Genomic DNA, 13,880 nt, shown 5'->3' with positions numbered 1-13,880 from the left:
TTTACTTAATTTTTTTATGAACTTTGTAGGGAGGTTTCTTGCTTTTTGTTTTGCTACAGAATTTTTTTAGCATATATATAATATTGGTTATCAGTGTCGTCATTTTGATTTAGGTTCTTTAAATATGTATTCGTATCTTAAGTTTGACACATCTTATTATACTCAATTTAAGATTTATTGTTAATGAATTTTGGTTAAAAGATAATCAGTAGCTTTATAAACTGTTTGCTTTTTTTTTTTATTCCTAAACTGAAAAAAATGTCATTGGGTTTGTGTCCCTGTATATTTTAAAACTATAATAGATTGTCCTATTTTAGGGTTCATAAACTAAATTTGGGAATCTAATTTAAAAAATTTTACAGGATCAAGAGCTTAGTTACCTCCTTACTTTTTAATCTTTTCTGATATATAAAATGAGTTGAACTTTATTTTTTCATTTATCGCATCTGTTATATCATCTGTCTTTCCTTTTAATCTCCAAATACATTTAAAGATGGTAAATAAGCTAAGATATCCATTGATTATTAATGTTTGAGTCCTTAAATTAATAAATTCAAGTTTAAGATTAATTCAGTTATTACTTATATATTAGTTTCATCTTTTCATGATAAAATTTTCTCTCATTTTATTTTTGTCAACAATAATCTATTACCGAGTAAACACACATTAATTATAATATTATTCTTTAAAGTAATAAATATGTATAGTGTTTAATTAATATATGTTAATAATAGAGGAGACAATTACACTTTTTTCACGTAACTAATGTAAGTATTTCATTGTTGTTTTTCTTGTTAGTAAAGAGATTAAGGTTAATAGTGTGACATCCGAACCAAAGAACCTTTAAACATATCATTGGGTTCCCATACCATTCAAAGTACGAGAAAGAAAAAAATATCTTAAGTTATTAGTCAGCCATAATTATGTTCTACAACTTATTAGTCAGCCACAATTATGCAAATTTAATGAGGTCAACCACAGTTCCACAAATCTAATATTAAAAAATATACTATATATTTATATCTTACAGTAAAGATCAAGCACAGGCAAACAAAACTAAGAGTTATCCTCCTAAATTTCCTTCCTTTTGAAACCATATTTGAGTTGTAAGAAGTCATGTTTGAGTTGTAAGAAGTTGCCCCCACATTTCATTGACTTTACAACACCATTCGAATCTCATGGTACGAAGATCTAAAATAATTGTATTAAGTTGAAAATATATCAATATTAGTGTTGGTCAAATTTCGATGTTATCAACTTCGGTTTAGTCGATTCGAATATGATGTAAAAGATTAATTAAAAAAATGTGAAATTAGTTTAAATTTGTTAGTGTTGGTTTACCATACGCTAACTAAAATAAATAAGATTAGCATGAGTTTAGTGATCTCTCCATACCTTAATATTTACCCATAATCACTCAACAATGCAATCATCATAAATGAACAATCTAAAGAATTGACCATGTATTTCGAAAATTTCTTCTTCTACATCCAGACCATAAACCATAAATATAGTTTTCCCCACTAACTAATCAAACATCCTAATCATGTCCAAAGGCCTAGACTTGACCATCAGCATATAGCATGAATGTCGAGTTACGCATGCACTTGTGGTGACCTCTACTCCTCTATTGAGTCATTGCCAATGGGTTTCACCCACACACATAATGTTGGTCTATTTCGCGTCTTAGGTCATACTAGAGCACCTAGACTAGGACTTCCTGCTACTCTCATCACATGCATCACTCATCCATAATTGAAAATTAATGATCATTAAAGTGTCAGGATAACCTCCAAGACTGAGCTTCCTACATTCATACCAACAAAACTTTGATACAACCATTAAGAATTCTCCTCAAAACTCTTATAAACCTTAATTCCATACCTTCACATATTTCAAACCATATCACTGAATATAAGATAACCCATCATACCATTTCAAACCAAACATAAAAAAAAAAGATAGCAAGTAAAATAACAAAGAAGACTCATACCCAATCGCCCAATTCCAGAAACATGGCATCCAACGAGTGTAGGCTCGCCCAACGAGCAACCTTCACTCGTCCAGTAAGAGTAAAAATAGTAAGCTCGAGCTGGCTCGCCTAGCCACTAAAATCCACTGCCAAGCCACTCAAATACATACCTAGCGAGCCACTAGCTCGCCCAACCACTCTGCATAATTCTATAGAACACAAATTCTACAGAATTTGCACCCTCTAAACCTAACAAGACCTATCTTAAGCACTCCTACCAACTTCTACCACTTCCATTTGGTGTTCTAAGCCATCATTGACCTATCCAAGAGTATGTAATCCAACCCAAATCAGGTTCAACTCAATATATCATGAAATTGCCACTAAAAAACAACTAAAACTCTACTTTATCAACCATAATCTAATTTTACCAATTTTATCTCATAACCAAGCAACTTAGGGATCTGAACAAGTCACAAATGACATAAAGGCAAACCCCACACACTTCAACCTACCTGAAACCTTCCAAATCAAAACTCACTCTCCATAACATCTAAAATACACCTATAACATAAAAACACAATCTATTATATACCATACATTTCTAAACCATTTTTATGCTAACTCACCATTCAAATAAGTCCTAAATGACCATGCCATAGAGTCTAAAACATTATTTTTTTCCACTTAGACCAGTTTTTCAAAATTTCACCTATTAAACTTTCATTTTTAAACCAAAATTGACTTACAACCAATCTTAACCTTTCCTTCCCAATATTTCAATCTAGTAGCATCACCAACTTCACAACCATAGAAAATTCACAGTCAAGATCAATTCCAATCAAATTCATTATAGTCTAAAATATCCATCACAACACCAAGTATCAATTAACTATTTTAAAATCATTCAAATCACAATTTATACGAAGACAAATAAAATTTCCAATTTTAACATAACCTAACTACAATCATCACTTAAAATAACATCAAGAGAGGCCATTAGTTTCCTTTACTTTATCAGAAATACTACCAAGCTCTACATTGTGTACTACCCTTGCTTCAAGCTCAAGAGACTCTAGAAACGCTTACAAACCACATAATTGTGATCAAAATGAGTTCTTAAGACCTTTGATCAACAAAAAACTAGAAAAGAGAATCTAACGACACATGCGATAGAACCCCTATGCATGGCCTCAAACAAAGAGTAAAAGGAAAAAGGAGCTCAAACTTACTTGCTCTAGAAAGAAATCTGATTGGATGATAATGGAGATTACGTTGTTATGATCTTCTAGGTTCTTCTTATTTGTCAAACAGATGATCTAGAGTAAGAGATTATAGAGAGAAAGAAAAGAAAACTCAGAAAAAGAGTTCTAAAGAGATGATTAATGTTTTTATATAATGAAACAAAATTATATTTATATTATTAAATTATTTTAAAATTAAAATATTCAGTTTCGTTATTTTAAAATACTTATTAACTCTAATACTTTATTTTCTAGGTTTTTACATAACCAATTCAAAGTATATGATAATTTTCATCAAGGAAATAAGGGTTTATTATTATTCATCAATGTTTTTACTTAGTTTTGTTATATTAGTTTTTTTTCTTTTTCTATGTATGTTATGTAATTTTATCATAAATATGGGATAGTTTCTCATGTTTCTTTTTTTCAATAAAATCATCATGATTTTGTCTAGCATAAACTTATTTAGAAAAAAAAATCTATCATATTATCTTTTGAGTTAAAAAATTTATAATTCTTATTTTATTTGATAGTAAAGACTTAGATACAAACAATAAAATAAATAAAATTTTTGTTCATATAATCAATATAACTTAAATAAATATAAATATTAAAATTAATATTAATATCAACTAAATGTTAATGTTATTTATTTTAGTTTGACAACAATATAAATTAACTAAGAAAATAAAAAATAGCTAGCAGTGTCATAGAGTTAATTTCGTTTCATTAATGTTTATTGTCAAAACCCATTAAAACCCACTAAAAACCCCAAGTAGTGGGAGCCAAGTGTCAAGGAGAGAGTCATAGTTTCAGTTATTGGAAAATAGGTGGCTGTAGGAGAATGGTCGTTCGGTTTTAGTGACGACAGTATTTAATGCCAAATTTCAAATGTCGTGCCACTTCTCTGCATGCTTTCCTTCTTCTCCAAACTGCTGAAACCATTTCCTCCTCCTTCTCTCTAAATCTCCTTCATCTTCTCTCTAAGAAAATCTCATCTTTCTTCTTCTGATCACCTCTCAGGCACCGTTTGAACTCTCTCAACGTCAAGGGCTTTCGTTTAAAACGATCGGGTTGTGGTTATAAGCCGGTGAGTTACTTTTTCCTTAGTACGTTTGTTCTTTTCGCATGCAAACCCATATTTCCGGTTGCCTAAGTGAATCGTATTATTCTGAGTATGTCTCTGGCTTCTGTTTGGTTCAGTTTCTTAAAGTGTGACTGTCGAACGTTAAGGTCTTTGGTAGTGGTGAGCTTTATTCTTCATCTGTGAGCGTTTGGTTACGTTTAGAGGTAAGGGAAGCTTATATAATTTGATTAAGATTCTTGTTTTGAACGTTTGTATATTTGTATGATACTTTGTTTGATTATTTGATGAGTATGAAATATGTGTGTTACTGCATGTTGGATGTGTGGATGGACGATTGATAAATGGTGTGAACTGAGTTGAAATAGGGTTTGATCTTCAAATTGCAGTATTCTGAGTAGATTCTGTGAGTGTGGTCGAGCGTCATTCGTGATCGTTCTATTCTTCATGGAAGTGTATGGTCTTAACTGAATTCTCATGCTTTAGGGATATTGTCTCAGAGTCATTCTGTAATACTCTGCAGAATTATGTAAACTGTAATCGAGAGTCAGTATTGGTCATTCGGTTTTCCTTTGAACGTCCGTCTAAACTAAATTCTTCTTCTGCAGAGAATTTACTTAATGACGATCGTTTTATAATATGGGTTAAATATGTTTTTGATCCCTTAACTTTTAATGAAAATTGGAATTAGTCCATCTTCAAAACTTTGGACTAATTTAGTCCCCAAACTTTAGAAATGTGTGAATTTAGTCTTTTTAACCAAATTTTGTTATTGATGTTTCAAACGCATTTCTCAGTTAACATTGAAGCAAAAATGTGTCAAATGGTATAAACAACTCAAATGCTATCATGAAACGCATTTGAAACATCAAATAAACCTAACAAAATTTAGTTAAAAGGACTAAATTCACACATTTTTAAAGTTTGGGGACTAAATTAGGCCAAAGTTTTGAAGAGGGACTAATTCCAAATTTCACTAAAAGTTAAGAGATCAAAAACATATTTAACCCTTATAATATTAGATATATGTAAATGAGCGTTCGACCTAAGTATAGTTCTCCACTACAAGAAAAAAGTGTATTATATACAGCAAAAATCCGTATATAAGACCCAAAATCCGCATATAATACGTGTTTATATACGGATTACATACGGACAAAAATCCGTATATAATACCGTCGTAGCTAGGTTTATATACGGATAAATCCGTATATAATTTATGTACGGAAATTATGTACGGATTTATCCGTATATAAATTATATACGGATAAATCTGTATATAATTTATGTACGGAAATTATATACGGATTTATCCGTATATAAATTATATACGGATAAATCCGTATATAATTTCTGTATATAAATTATATACGGATAAATCCGTATATCTCAGGAAGTAAATGAGTAACTAAGAACAACAATCTATCCTTATTCACGTTTACTTTACAGTGCCATGACAACTTTAGCCTTTTCATAACGTATTCTTCATTAAGCTCCAAACGATACCAAAAAAAATCAAGAAAGGACATATGCCACGTATTGATTTCTGAACTAATATTACTCCAGTTTTTATCTAAGCTGTCCAATCGGAATATTTTGGTGATGCCTAGTACAATGCTACCATCTCTTCTACCTCAACGAGGCTGGAGTTAGAGTTCTTTAAGAAGGTAAATGCAAGGAGAAAGGGCAATCAATCACACTCGCATGTAAATACGGAAGACTAAAACATAAACAGAGCAATAGTAAAATATATGAAGTTATAGAAAATAGACCTTCAGATTGATCATGAGAGCCAGATGCATCGATCCAATCATAGGATTTAACATGCATTGAGCCATACAACAACTTGCTCAACACTGTCATTCCAGGATGATTATGGAGAGGAATGATAGACGAGGGGGGCATGCAAAAAATTCCTATCTGCAAAAGAGAAAGCAAATAAAACTTCCGTTAGTATTGCTAATATAAGGCCCAAATACATAAAAATCTCTGACAGAGTAAACATGATCTGAAGTTATGAGACTTTACTTACAGAGAAGGAGTCACATTCATGTAAATGCAAATATTTTATAGGTGGCAAGGATTGATGGCTCCCATTACGTTCAAGTGCTGGACCAGGCCAATTCCGAACTAATTGTGCTTCTTGTTCAAGACCTACATCTGACGGCTTGATTCTCTCTGTAGAAATATTATGTAAGGTTAACAATAAAATATCTGTTAGACATGAAAATTATTCGGCTGCAGGATTAAAGTCATCTAATCTAAGAACTAAGATAGGAAACCATAAAGGTATTAGTAGTAATGTGTTAATTCTGTCTGCACTATAAACCACGCAGGCATGTCTCAAGATGAAGGAAAATAATTGAAGATACACACTTTGAACATACAACTTATGACAAATCCCTCTTTTCCTCACGTCAACTTACAACTTCTCTTTAGCTCCTTCCTCGTTAACGTTTGAATTCTAGCAGTAATCATATGATTTCTCACATGACTCAAATAACAAGTTCGGACACCATAGGCCTAGCCATAAACATTTTCTTTGATAGAAATGTTTTTTAATACCCTCTGTACCAACCAACAATATAAGAATGATGTAAACATAGACAAAGAATAAATTAGCTCTCCTTATTCCTTAATTTTGTTAGTTCCAACTATATATGTAGTAACACTTTTGAAGTTCATAGTGATCATATTGACCAAACTCCAGCTTATGCACTGACTTACTTTAATCATGTGACCACAGTTGGCATCAGTGTGTCTAAAATCATCAACAGGTCCAGCATGTGATGCCTTTTTTTTCGAGTCCTCTAGTAAAGTGAATTTCAATTTTGACAACCTTCGTCCAAATCTTCTCTCCAGGCAAATTTGAAACCATTCAATTTCCAGCAAATTATTTGTCCATGTGGAAAATAAATTGGGGGAAGGACAACTTGATTTCAAACCTTGAATCACTTTTTGTTCAACCATCTATTAAATGAAGACTCAGGAATTATGCTTATCTCTCAAAAAAATTTATGTCAACAAGCTTAACATCCAATCCCCCAAAAATCAGACAAGCTATTTTTTTTAGGAAATCATCTTTCAAATTAAAATCAACATAGTCACGGTCACCTTAAGCTTCCTTATCATCTATTAAATCATCTAACAAAGTAAAATCACACAATAAAACAAATCCATCAAATGTGAATTAAACACAAACCCAAGTCTAATGAATTAATACCTGGAAGATGTAGAAGGCAATTGGAGCTCCACCTTATCTCTTCCAACGGGAACAAACCAACCTAGGGTTTCAAAATTCGGGATTTCCAACCTCCAAAGAAACAAGAACAATAATCGGTCAATGTAACATTATAGATACTATGAAAATGAAGCAAATTTGGGTTACTTACCAGATGAAGGTTTCAACTAACCACGGAGGTCGTCCTACAATGTTTGCTGAACGAGATTGTTTCGGCAGGCAACGACGCACAACCACATTTAGGGAAAATGCTTCCAAGCCCTTTAGTGTGTTCGATAGAAGAGCCTTTCACTGCGTTCGACAGAGGAGACTTCAAGTTAGCCTTTGAGAGAGGTTCAACGAGGGAGAAGGTTGCAGTAGCATACAGAATAACGCTCCATGAGGGAGAATAAGCCTAAACGAGGGAGAAGGTTGCAGTGAGTGAGGAAGATTAATGACGAGAACTAGGCATACGTACGAGTGGAGAAGGACGAATAGCTAGGGCTCGAGAAGGGAAGAAACTTGGCTCGAGGGAGGGAGGGAGAAAAGTGATACTTCTATATTATTTAGTTTTATTTTTTAATTATTAATTATCTCCATATCCGTATAAAAAATCAGCGGGTAAATATTTTGTCAACTTACATACGGTCTTACATACAGATTTATCCTTGAAAAAGGTCCCGCTTACACGCGCCAATTTTACCCACCGATATTATATACGGATAATCCATATATAACATTTTACCTCATTATATACGGATTTTTCCGTATGTAAGGCTATTCCACAGATCCGTATATAATATCCGTATATAACATCCCTATTATATACGGATAAAAATCCGTATATAATAATCTGTATATAATTGTCATTCTTCTTGTAGTGCTCGTTTAGGTTTCCTAAACAGTTTAGTTAATGTATACTATACTACTTAAAGTCGTAGATGTTATCGTTATTTTTCATTAAAAAGAAGTGTGGCGCAAGTGTGTGTGTGTGTGTGTGTGTATATATATATATATATATATATATATATATATATATATTCATTCATTCATTTTGTAAGTTTAGTAGTGTTCGGTCTTGGACCAAGCGTTCGGTCTCAGTAGCGCTCGTTCTTGATAAGTACTTGGTCTTGGACCAGCGCTCGTTCAATAGTGTCTGGTTTCTACAGGGCTCAGTCTTAAACTAAGTGCTCGGTCTCGTTTCAGTAATCTATTATTACCGATTTTAGAATAAGACACTACAAGAAAATGGTTAATTACCGAAGGTATATTTTCGACGACCTTTTGGCCTTCGGTAAAATTGATTTATCGAAGGCTTTTGACCGTCGGTATTGGTGCAGTGATTACCGAAGGACTTTAACCTTCGGTATTGGTGTTCGACTTATGAAATTCGAATTTGGGATTTTTCTCTCCCATTCTCCCAAATTTTGTCTTCGTTAAAACTCTCCCGCACTCCCTCGCCTACCTCCCGCGCCACCTAGAGCCGCCTCCGTTCCTACCACCTCATCGTCTGCCTCGGCTCCGCTGACCGCATCGTCGACTCTGTCGACCGCGCCGTCGACTCCGCCCTTGCCGCTGACCTCGGCCTTCGCCTTGTCCACGTCGACACCTCGCGCACCGAGGAGATCGCAGACACCGTCATGGGGCTCTTCCTCGGCCTCCTCCGCCGCACGCACCTCCTCTCCCGCCACGCGCTCTCCGCCTCCGGCTGGCTCGGCTTCGTCCAGCCTCTCTGCTGTGGGATGCGCCGCTGTCGCGGCCTTGTTCTCGGCATTGTCGGAATCTCCGCGTCGGCTAGGTCTTTGGCCACTTGCAGTTTGACCTTCAAAATGAGCGTGCTCTATTTTGATACTCAAGCAGTACGTATTTTTAGTCTTTCCTTCATTGAGTGAAGATCCCTTCTTCAATTGAAATTAAAATAGTAATCGATGTATCAATGCTTTAATTTTGTGATCCACTTGTTGTTTGAGAGACTTGATTCTTAATTGATATTGTAGCATTTGTTTCATGATTCTGAAGCATTTTTTGTTTTTGTGGCACTGTAACTGGTGTGTAACAGTTTGGATATTATGATTAGCATGTGCGTTAACACTATTGAAACTGGTGTGTAACATAATGAATTCAGTTTTTGATAGAATTAGAATAACATGTATGGATTTGTTGTTCAGTCCGTGCAAACAAGCATTTTTGTTACTGGAATAGTGTAGCTGGATGACTTTCTTCACCTCCTAGTCTTGCCAAAGAAATAGGTGGGCTCCCATTGTTTGTCTTCTTCTTCAATTTGCCGTGTACACTCTTCTTTGCTAGACCCGTGAATCTTCTTCTGCTGCTTCTTGCCAAGATATTGCCACTTGCCCACTTCCCACTGCAATCCGTTGCACACCATTCTTCTCTTCCACGGCTGCTTCTCTTTGCTGGACTCCAATGTTTCCACAGTGAAACAAATCTCCACCTTTTGTCTTGTTGAAAAATAAACTGTTCCAGCCCCTCTCGGTTGTTGTATGCTTCTCAACGGTTACTCTTCAAAATAAGTGGCAAGTGGTGGTTGCAGCTGTTCCAACTCCAAGCTGCTGGATTTTGTAAGCTCCATCACCGTGAAAGGGTGGTCACTCTCTTCTTTACTGGACATTGCTTCTTCACAAAGGCTGGACGTGGCTCCTTCATTTCTACGTGGCCCCTCTTGTTATTCCAAATGCTTTGGTTGATGCTTGCCAAGAGAATTGTCATATGGGGCCGTGTAACTTGCTATCTTCCAAATAATAATGTTGTTGAGAAAATCGTGAGGTGCGGTGCAAATGTGGCAGCTTATTTTTTTCACTTGTTAATTGATGAAATCAATGAGTTGCAAGGTGGAATGTAAGCTGGATGTCACTCCAAATCTGCTGCTCCCTTACGTGGCAATTGTCTCCAAATGGTCATGAACTTTTGCCATGCCATTAAGTAAAAACCGTGAGTGGTGGCAAGACCTCTCTTCTCTTCAAGCCTCTTTGGCTTCACTGCTGTTGTGCATCATTCTCTGCTTCACGTGCTTCTAGCCTTGAACTTCTTCCGGCTTCTACAAACTCTAACATGCTGCACCTTGGACTTCTAAAAGAAATTGTAATGTGCTTCTCCCAAGTGTGCAGCCGTGAGCTATCAAGTGGTGACCCCTTCTCTGTTATTCTGTGATGTAAGGCAAGATGCAAGCCAAAATGAATGGAGAAAACCGTGAGCTTCCCTTCATCTGCAACACTCCATTTATTCTCATCCAAGGTGGCTGCTGCTGGAATGCTTCTTCTTCAAACTCAGCTGCTCCAAAATGCTTGAAGCTGCCTCCATTCTAAGCTGCTATCATGGCCATGAGCTTCTTTCTTATGGGTAGTGTTGGACGGACATCAGCTCCTAAAGGGGAAGGAGGTTCCTCCGAGAAAAGCAAGTGTGCCACACTATTTTTCTCCCATAAATCCAAAACAATATTTAAAACAAAGAGGAAGAAAAGGAGTGTGCCCTCTCTTTGTACGTGCTGCCTCCACTAATTGCCAAACTCCTCTTTTAGGTGGCTAGACTTTTCCATGACCCTTGCTGGACATTACCCAGGACTTATCAATCAAAGAATAAAAGTTTATGATGTGTGGAGTGGAAAATCACGTATGGATATAAGCTTTCAATGTGGTCCCCTCCTTTAATTTCAATTGACCTTGTATTTTGTCCTTTTGTGTTGGCTATCTATATTGCCGTGGCTACTCTTCTTATGTGGCTTCAAGTCCATTTGTTTTTTTTTTTCACAAATGAAAACCACGTTCCAGCCAACAAAAATGTGGTTGCCCCAATTTTGTTTAATGTGTTTGGTGCTACATCTTGGAGGTAACCGTGCACTTCTTTCCCATTTTATAATTGATTTCTCTTTTGTAAATAAAAGAATTTGATTGCTAGGTGCCAAACGTTCCATCCTCTAGGCTCTATTCTAAAGAGAAACACATTACTCTTTTCCCCTTCCAACAAAGAAGCAACAAAAGGCTTTGTTCAAAAACTTAAATGGTAAGCTTGTGCATTTTATTTCCAGCCGTGAAAATCATTCAATGAGCCATGTACATTTCCAGCAATATGGTAATTTTCTCCCAATACCTATGACTTCTACTTACATTTATACTTTATGGTTTGCAGGTGTGTGGCACCTTGATCAAAGTCTGCTTCATCATGCCGCTTCAACTTGGATAGTCTTTATTATTAGTTATCGTTTATATTTGCTCTTAGAATTTAAATTTTTTTCCTATGTACTGAGATGTGAAAACTTGTAGTGTTATAGTGTTGTGGCAGCAAGTATCTTATGTAAAAGACTACAAACATATTATGCAATATAATTTGATATCTCCTTTTAAATTATCCTTCTCCAATAGAAATATCAGTGGTTAGTTTGACTTGATGTCATGAAAAATTTCATAAACTGCACCACAATGCAGGAGAGTAATAAAAAATCACATGAAATTAGCACCAAAGCAGATCATAAACTGCACCATAATTGGTTACTGGACAGCAGAAAATTCGCCCTTCGGAAATTACCGAAGGCTTTTGCCCTTCGGAAATTACCGAAGGCTTTTGCCCTTCGGTAATTACCGAGGGCTTTTGGCCCTCGGTAATTACCGAAGGCTTTTGGCCCTCGGTAATTACCGAAGGGCAAAACCCCTCGGTAAATGTTAGCGACAAGGGATTTACCGAGGGCTCTTTGGCCGTCGATAAGCCTTCGGTAATTACCTTTTACCGACGGTTTTGGGCTGTTTCCGAGGGCTTCTGGCCTTCGGTAATGCCCTTCTTTTTTGTAGTGAGAGTCTTCAGCCAAACTCAATAGCGTTCGTTACTTCATAGTTTCTCATCAATTATTAGTATTGGGTGTCAAACAGTGTTGGTCTTTAAAAGGTGTTCGACCTAGAGTCTTAGTACTTGGCCTAGGCTTCGTGGCGTCCGATTTGAACTCTTAAGGGTCTGTTTATTGAAGTGGATAAATTCGTAAATAACGCTCGGTCATGTTAGTTTCTAAGAAGTGTTATTCCAATCGGACTTGTGCTATGATGAGAAAGTGTGATCTTATTTCAGTTGAATATATTGATGATGAAGTATAAGAGAATTTGAAATGTGATGCGAATGAAATAGTTTGGTTATGAAAGAGTATTCCAAGGAGGAATGTCTCAGAAAGTGGATATTGATTGGTAAAGTATGAATGTGGGCAAAGCTTAGCGGGCGTTTATCCTGATATTTCGTGATTACTCATTCTCTCGTAGAAAGGAGTAAGTCATGTGTGGGAATGACAGGAGGTCCTAGTCATAAGGTTAACTTGGACGGAACAGATTAACCTCGGGTAGCAGCTGTTGAGGGTATCCTAGTTACTACATTACCCGAGTGCACAAACGTCGTAGCTACACATGATTCATACAATCCGGACAGTCAGAGTCAAGTGGTCGGTCTTTGCATGCTATGATATATGAATTATGATTTGGTTGTTGTTTGATTTAATCACGAAAATTGTATGTTTTATTGAATCAATTAAATTACATAAGCTTACCCTATTTATCATTTTGTTTGTGTTGTGCGTTCGGTTGTTGTCCTGTTGCAAATCTGTATTGATGTGAGCAGAAGGAGAAGAGTTACTGGAATAAGCATTGGAAGAGGTGGAAGTGAAGGCCGAACCTTAGGAGCGTTCGGTTAATTGTTGGCCTCTTCTTTTGTAGGACTATTCGGTATAAGTTTATTTTGTAAACCGTTCGGTCTAGTTGTAGCCAGTGTGCGGTTTTAATTCTCTGTTATTATGTAAGGCCGTTTGGCCATAATAGTATCTCTTTATGTGTAAAACTGATTTGTAGTATTATTAATATGTGATTATTCTCGTATATGGTTTATACTGTATTTTTGCGATGTTACATTTATCATCAAAAAATTGTATTAATATTAATTAATAATATTAATCTAACCCTAGCACTATTTATTTATTAAAAAAACTTAAAAATAGATAATATAAACTTAGAATTGATGAAGTGAATTCTTGAATCATTTCAAATTCATTTGTTAATATATTTGTATATGGGTTGAGGTAACCAATCATCCTTTTTAATATATTTATTATTGTTGATAAAAAAATTTATTTAAAATAATTTTATATTTTAAAACTTTAAAAAATAAAATTATCCTTTCCACCGCCTTAATGTTTACAAATAATTTAATATTTTATATTCAAGAAATTTTGGCGATTATTATCATTAAAAAATTTCCCATTCTCTACTCTTCTTCCAACAATGTTCTTCTTCACTCAACGTCATCTTATGAAACTGAATTTATGACAATTTTTTTTTTTTTGCATTTGAGAAGCATTAATTGCGTTTTTATGATTCT

Source organism: Vigna angularis, chromosome 8 (genome assembly GCF_016808095.1).
Source record: "Vigna angularis cultivar LongXiaoDou No.4 chromosome 8, ASM1680809v1, whole genome shotgun sequence".
NCBI lineage: Eukaryota > Viridiplantae > Streptophyta > Magnoliopsida > Fabales > Fabaceae > Vigna > Vigna angularis.
This window is presented reverse-complemented; position numbering follows the sequence as displayed.